Source organism: Felis catus, chromosome D1 (genome assembly GCF_018350175.1).
Source record: "Felis catus isolate Fca126 chromosome D1, F.catus_Fca126_mat1.0, whole genome shotgun sequence".
In the NCBI taxonomy this organism is placed as follows: Eukaryota; Metazoa; Chordata; class Mammalia; order Carnivora; family Felidae; genus Felis; species Felis catus.
The window spans coordinates 46,071,681-46,079,742 of NC_058377.1; positions in this window are offsets into that span (position 1 = coordinate 46,071,681).

The window sequence follows — 8,062 nt, forward strand, 5'->3', positions numbered from 1 at the left end:
GAAACACTACATTTCTACTATAAATGGAATAGAAAATATTGAGGGGGAAAAAAACTCACAGTAAGAAAGCAATTTTAAAAATCAAATCAAAGGCTCTTACTCCAAAAAACTATACTTCCAAGAAAAAATGGGCCATTTGCAAAAAATATGGACTGAAAATAAATCTATTCGCAAGTGTTAAAGTCCAGATTCATAGACTCAAATGTGATCCTCATAGGTTTTATCCTTTTTACACAGTGGGCATTATAAATAATTGGATTTTCAAGTCAAAATTTTTTCTAGATTAATCTCTATAAATTTTACCATTTTTAATATCGCAGATGAATGAAACTGAAGAGAATATGGAACAAAAACAGCCTGAAGAACTTAATGAGGAATAAGAAGCTGGTCAATAAAAATGTAATAATGGAATTGAATGAATTCTTCTTCATATTATGATGTAGTCGATCAACAAACACATTTTTCCTATGATGATAGAAAAAGATGGTGGCCTTTTCATGGGCTCTTTTAACTCTATGTTTGGCCAGTCTGGCAAATATCCTGGAGTGGTTAAACATGTCACTTTTAAAGGACAATGTCCTTGTGTCTAAGACGGCTTATCCAAGGAAGACATTAGTCATGCTTAAGCTATTAGTTCACCAAACATGGCATTTTCAAAATCAGGAAACTGGATGTAGACCAAATATTAATAAATCCTAGGAAAGAAACCAGGCAGGACAATCTAACTCAAAGATTTATTAAAATGTGAGAGGAACATTCAATTAGTTCCATTTACAACATGGCAATTCCATTTCACTGACACTAAAAATATTCTTTTTTTTTTTTAATTTTTTTTTAACGTTTATTTATTTTTTGAGACAGAGAGAGACAGAGCATGAAGAGGGGAGGGGCAGAGAGAGAGGGAGACACAGAATCTGAAACAGGCTCCAGGCTCTGAGCTGTCAGCACAGAGCCTGAAGTGGGGCTTGAACTCACGGACCGTGAGATCATGACCTGGGCTGAAGTTGGACGCATAACCGACCAAGCCACCCAGGCGCCCCTAAAAATATTCTTATAGAGAGAACAGTCACTGAGCTTTACCACTGTTGGAGGTAAAATAAGAGCCATGACTACAGTGACTTCCAAAGAAGAAGACACATGAACATCTCGAGCAAAGGGGTGTGTCTCTTCTGTCTCTGCAGCTCCAGGGTGAGCAGAGTGGCACCAAGAAGGGCTTATTGCTGAATGAACAAGTGAATGATTCAATAATTGAAGAGATGGGGGAAAGGCAACCTAGGCAGAGGAGGAGTGCTTGGGCAATGAGAGAAGCTTGAAAACATGGATGCATTCGGTGTAGACTGATGGACAGCAGGCTGTATGACCGGGGAGCAATGGAGGATAAACATGACCACCATCTTGGATTAGGTGGTAGATCTGAGGCTAAGAAAACTAAGCGCTATCCTCTAGGGGCCAAAAGCTAGCCAATAGGACACATAAGTGAGTGACCTGATCAGGTCTTTCCTTTAAAACATGCCTTGGGTAGCTAGAGGAGAGCTCAAGATCCAGCTTGGAGTCTGCTATAATGGTATAAAGAAGAGAGGATGGGGGGACAGAATCAGGGTAGTGGCAGAGGAGCTAGAGAGGAGATGGGTAGCATAGACATCCGTGGGACATGTTGCCGGATTACTTATGAAGCGTGGGAGAGGAAGGAGTCTTTGGGCCACAGGCTAAGTCATAACAGACATCCATTTATTTTCTCACCAAATATTTCCTGTGCAGGACCAGGAGTCAGGCAATGGAAGATACAGGAAAGAACAGGGCTCAGCCCCTACTTTTATAAGATTTATAGTCTAGTAGGAGAGACAAACACATAAATAGCAGCAATGTAATACATGCTAGAAGAGAACATGTACAAGACATCACAAGAGTTTTATTCTGGGATATGTTTGGATTCAAGGAATATCCAAAGCCCAGTAACCCCAAGGCATGGCATTACAGTTTCTACGAAGCTACTGGGATTGTTTGATCATTCATTTGAAAAACTATGTATTGAGAGCATGTGTGCCGGGCACTGGTCTAAGTATGGGGGTAAGACAGATATAAATCCCTGCCTTCATGAAATTACATTCTAAACACAAGAGAAATATACATAAGAGCATGTGATATAGTGGTTAGTGCGAAGCAGAGACAGTGAAGCAGGGAAAGGAAGGAAGAAGGTCCAAGGCAGGGGGTGGGGAGGGTTGGCCTTTTCGAGAAGGTGTCTCCCAAGGAGACAATGTAGTGGAGCCAGCACTGTTCCCATGGCTGCGGCTCCAATCTCAGCCACTTGCTCTGTTTATTTCATTTTCCGAGCTCTCCTCTTTCTCTCCAGTAGAAGCGCTTCAGTGTTGCTCACTAGACTGGAACTCGACGCTTCTCAAAACTCTTTATGGAAGAGAGTGCCTTAGTCCTTTTAAAGTCTGAAGATAGGGGGCAGTCATAAATCAAGACTAAGAGAAACTCGGTGTTTTTACACACTTGATACACACACATACACACACAAATACCACACTGAAGAGTCATCCTGCACTTTCCGCCCTCAGCAAACACCAGGCTGGGCAGGAGGGGACAGCCACCCCTCGGCCTCCCTGAGCCCATGTTTTCCTGGCCCCTCCAAGCACAGACTCCCCCAGGGAGGGCGTGGCCCTGGATCCTTGCACCTCCTACAGGCAGAGCTGTCTCAAGCTTCCACAGGAGGGTTCAGTTAATCAGTCATGTCAGACACTGAGGAAGCACAGCCTGTGCCCACACAGTGGGGAGCCCAGAGATGCATAAGGTCATGTTCTGCTTGGAGGATGAGGTGACCCCTCCCTGGTCTCCTGCCCTTCACGCTGCTGCCTGGCCCACTGCAGGCAGAGGGAGATTTCTAAATACAACCCAGCCCTTTGCCCTCCCTCCTCACCCACTCGGCTTTAGACTCTTTTCTCTTGGCTTCTGTGAGACCACATTTTCCTGGGTTTCCTCTGACCTCATTGGCTTCTTTTTCCCAGCTTCTGGGCTGCCTCCTTCTCCTCTTCCTCCTCCTCCTCTTCCTCCACAAACCCAACCTCTAAATGTTGGTGGACCAGGATTCTGTCCTCAGCCCTCTTCTCACGACACATCCTCCCGATTCTCTCTCCTGGTGATGTTATCTTACTCTGTGGCTTTAAATGCCACATGCGGATTCAAGATCCTTCTACTGAGCTTCACAAGCAACAATTGCAATGCTTACCTGACATCTCCACTCGCGTGTCTATTCTTTCAAACCTGACATGACCAACACAAAAAGTCTTGATTTTTAGTGGCACCTGGAATCTAGCTGGATACTTGGACCCCAAACCCGAGTGTCATTCTTTTTCTCTTTTTTTTAATGTTTATTTTGAGAGAGAGAGAGAGAGAGAGAGAGAGAGAGAGAGAGAGAGAGAGAGAGTGTGTGTGCGCGCGCAGGGATCAGGGAGGGGCAGAGAGAGAGGGAGAGACAGAATCCTAAGCAGGCTCCAACTGTCAGCACAGAGCCCAACGTGGGGCTCGAACCCACAAACCATGTGACCCTGACCTGAGTGAAAACCAAGAGGTGGATTCTCAACCAATGGAGCCACCCAGGCACCCCTCTTTTTCTTTTTTTAAATTGAGGTATAATTGATGTATTAGTTTCAGGTATATGACATAATAATTATATATTTGTTATTTGTTGTGAAATGATCACAAGTCTAGTTAATATCTGGCACCATATGTAGTTACAACAAAATGTTTTTCCTGTGGTGAGAACTTTTAGTATCCACTCTCTCAGCAATTTTCAAATATGCAATACAGTATTTTTAATTATGGTCACCATGCTGTAATTACATCCCCATGACTTACTTATTTTATAGCTGGCAATTTGTACTTTTTAATCCTTTTCACTCATTTCACCTCTTGAACAGACCAAATTTGTTCCTGCTAGGGGCCCTCACACTCCAGCTCCCTCAGCCTGGAACATTCTCCCCATACACGCTGATCTCCAATGAGTAGCTCATGTGTAGCAAGCCTGGGCTTGGGGTATTTTGCTAGTTCACCACTCCAGAGGGCTGTCTGCCAGGTAAGTCTACCCCAACAGCAGGAGGCAGCAGGTTATATCAGTAGAGGTAAGAGCTAAGGAGGATGGAAGAGCTTGTGTTACCTGAAAAGCAGCAACCACTGAGGAGAGGACACAGATGTTTGCCCTTTCCCTCTTCCTCTGCTCCACCCCAGCCCACTGAAGGAGCTGGACCTAGAAGAGAGAGGATCTTTGAATCAGAGAGGAGGGTTTTAAGCCTTAAATTGCATTGAAATTTATTTGCCAAAAGGCAACTATGGAATCAGTCTGCCCAACTCCAAGGCCATTATGTTCCCACACCAGTCTGCAGTTCTAGCTCTTACCCTTGTTTATTCTTATCCTGAAAGCTGGTTTCTTTCTTTCTCTGGGCCAACAGCAGACTAAAAACAGATGTGTTATCTGCTAGGAATGGCCCATGTTTACCACCTAGCTATTCTAGACACCATCTCATCCAAAGGATTTTTTTTAATCTTTATGTATTTTTGAGAGAGAGAGACAGAGAGAGAGCATGAGTGGGGGAGGGGCAGAGAGAGAAGGAGACAGACTCTGAAGCAGGCTTCAGGCTCTGAGCTGTCAGCACCAGAGCCCGATGCCCAGGCTTGAACTCACGAGCTGTGAGATCATGACCTGAGCCAAAGTTGGACGCTCAACCAACTGAGCCACCCAAGCGTCCCCAAAGGATTTTTAAATGCCCTTCCCCTATTGGAGGCCCTCAGAGTACTGATCCAAGCAAAGAAGGCAAGCAGTAGGAACCACAGCGGAAACACAGAGACGAGACACGCGGGGAGCTGCCGCCCCAGTCCCTCCGAGATTACTGAGGATGGCTGTCGGTCTGCACTCCTTCCATACAGTGCTTTGAAGGGCTTACCAAGTTAAAGTGAGCAGACATGCTGGATTTCCCCAGGCATAGCTGGGAAATGCCTGCTGCCCCAGCCTCATTATTCACAGAATTCCTTTTCAATCATCAAAGAGCTCCATTCTGGATGAGAAACTAAATGGCCACTTTCCCAAATATCCATAGAAATCAATTGACAAAGGCAACTTCAAGGCATCCTTGAGCTGGTTCACGACAATGACTAAGAAAAGGGCCAGGCATGAAAGGAGAACTCAGACCAAGCAAGGAGAGGCAGACCAGTGCAGGGCCCGACTGCTAGACTCACTGGCTGAGGCCCCTTAAGCAGCCCTTAGAGAGGCAGTGCTGAGGACACAGGCAGAACCCCTCATTCCCACCCCCATCACCCTGGATGGCTGTTGTTTGCCCTTCAGTAGCACATGGTAGATGGAATAGAAGCTGTTCATTCCAGTGTGGGCTTGGTATCCTCAACAAGATCTGGACCAAAGACTCCGGTAGGCTTTGGAGAGCAGTCACTACCTTAAATATTGACCCAAGCATCACTGGGGACTTGTCCTCATACTGAGCAGGTAGACGGAGTCACAGAAAGAGAAGAGCATGATCTTGATGTTCCAATTTACTTTCCAGTTTTTTTAAATTCATTTTTGCCCCCCCCAAAAAAGAAAAAACTACATATAACACTTCACTACTTTACCTCTTTATTTCTTTACCTCTTTAGCCCTATTTTTCTTTTCTTCTTTTTTAGACTAGCTTCTTTCTAAAATTCAAAATTCTGAATAAAGTCTATGGGAAAAAAGTATCCCTAATTCTGCTATAACTTTCTGACTCTCCGCGACACGTGATTTGCAAGTTTATCCTCTCCCACTTTACCCTCGGAGCATTTCCGAATCTGGATACAGGGTTCTGGTTAAACCCCAAACACACCAATACCTGATGCCACTAGGGTCTCATCATACTTTCCACAACATCACCTTGAGCAAGGGCTGTTATGGTGATGCCCAAGATGTAGTTATTAGAACACTAAATTGCTCATGGGCATTATGTGAGAAAACGAGGGTTGAGTAATGGAAGACCTTTATTGACATGCTGATTTTAAAACATGAACAGGTCTCTTTACTACAGGACTTCTTAGAGTGTTCAAAGTGCAAATAGGCAATGCAATCCCTGATAAGGAGACGGAGTACTGGGAGGCATCTCCCTCCTCCTTGATGATGGTGCCCTTTTTGCTTGCGGTAGGAAATCTGGAAGGATGAGTTTCGTGGCACACATTTTAGGAATGTTGTTCTACTCGTCTCACTAGGAATATACCCTTACAGTGTATAACTAATACATGTAAAACACTAATTATATTAATAATATCGTGAGAGTCCTTTCTTTGTCTTTTATTTCAAATCCACAATGGTTTGATACCATGCTTCTTGTCACCACTGAAAAGCTGGGCATTTAGGGTTATTTTATCACCTGTGAGTGATGTTGTACAGAGCATATGGTGCTATTCTTTAGTAAATTATACCTGTTTGTGAACTAAACACTGATATTATTTTGACTTTCTGCCATTACCTACCCTTGCTGAGGCCCCGATTATTGTCTTCTGGAAAATAGCTAGTTCAGAAATGTGAGGAAAATCCTGTGAAATGGAGGGCTTGGCATAAACGATCTTGCCTACTCTGTTGTGTCACAAAGGTGACGGGGCCACATTGTGAGGCTTCCCCAAAAGCAGAGCAACAGTCTTCAGGAGAGAAATGATTTCAACACTGAAAGCAGCTGGGGATACTGACTTACTGTAAGATATAGTTTAAGATGTGTACCAATATAGTTAACAAATTATTTTACTGGTCAAGGGCTATGGTGTAAATGCCTCCAAATCCAAAATTTTGCAAAAAATCAAAATCAAGAAATCAGGTGCTTTACAAAAGGAGCATCTTTTTTTTTTTAATTAGTTCTATGTGTTCAGTGAACTTCTTTTCACACCAAGCAAAAGCAAAAACAACCCCCACCCCCGCCCCAAATACCAAACACAGGGATGCAGACTGTCTTCTTCCTCAGGCTAGATTCCTGCTAGATTCCAAAGCAAACTGTACTGGAGCTCAGAAGAATCCTGGCGGGTCCTACATCTCTTTGCTACACATAGTATTTCTTTTGTGACTTGAAGAAAGCACCATGACTGTACTTTTCTTCAGTGTCTTTTCAGGATTACTCTTCCGAAAAGCTCAAAAAACACAAACCAAAAGCCACACAGAGAATATCTAAGCATCAGTGCTGTATCTGAATGTCCTCACAAATAGTCACAAGCCAGGCCGTTACCTAAGGCATAAGCCCAGCAAACATCTGCCCTATAATCCATTTGCTTTTTTTTTTCTCCACTGATCCATTCAGAAGATGTGCTCAGGCTAAGATGCATAAAATGAAAACATAAAATAAGTCAAATTCTTTGCTTTAGAAACTGTGATTATCATATTGATAAGACATTCACAAAGACATTGACAGGAGTGGTGATTCTGATCTGCTTCTCATTCTCCCAATTTCCAGTTTTGCCACTGTACTTGATCATATGTGCCTGTAGCCTAAAGCATCCCAGTAAAAGAGGCCCTTTTAAAGCTAGTGGGGAAAATGTCCTATTGGGTTTTTCTTAAAGCGCCATCCCAGTATTTTTACTATAAAGTAAAAGAGGAAAGCTTCCAAGCTGCACAAGTACATAGCTCCCTGAAACCACACTGAAAACTATGTAGAATAATTTTGATTAGGTTGTAGGACTGTGCCAGGCTCCAAACAAGTGGTTATTCTGTTGTGACATCTGCCAAGCAATACGTCCATTGTTCTCTGGAATTTAATTCATTTTAAATCAGTCCATCCAAATGATAAAACATGAGATGTGCTATACTCCAGGGGTAAAATGAAATGATTGTTTTTGTGTGACCACAACCGTTAGCTGGGAAGTGAGACAGCCTGTTCTAATTAGGCCCCGATTATTGTCTTCTGGAAAATAGCTAGTTCAGAAATGTGAGGAAAATCCTGTGAAATGGAGGGCTTGGCATAAACGATCTTGCCTACTCTGTTGTGTCACAAAGGTGACAGGGCCACATTGTGAGGCTTCCCCAAAAGCAGAGCAACAGTCTTCAGGAGAGAAATGATTTCAA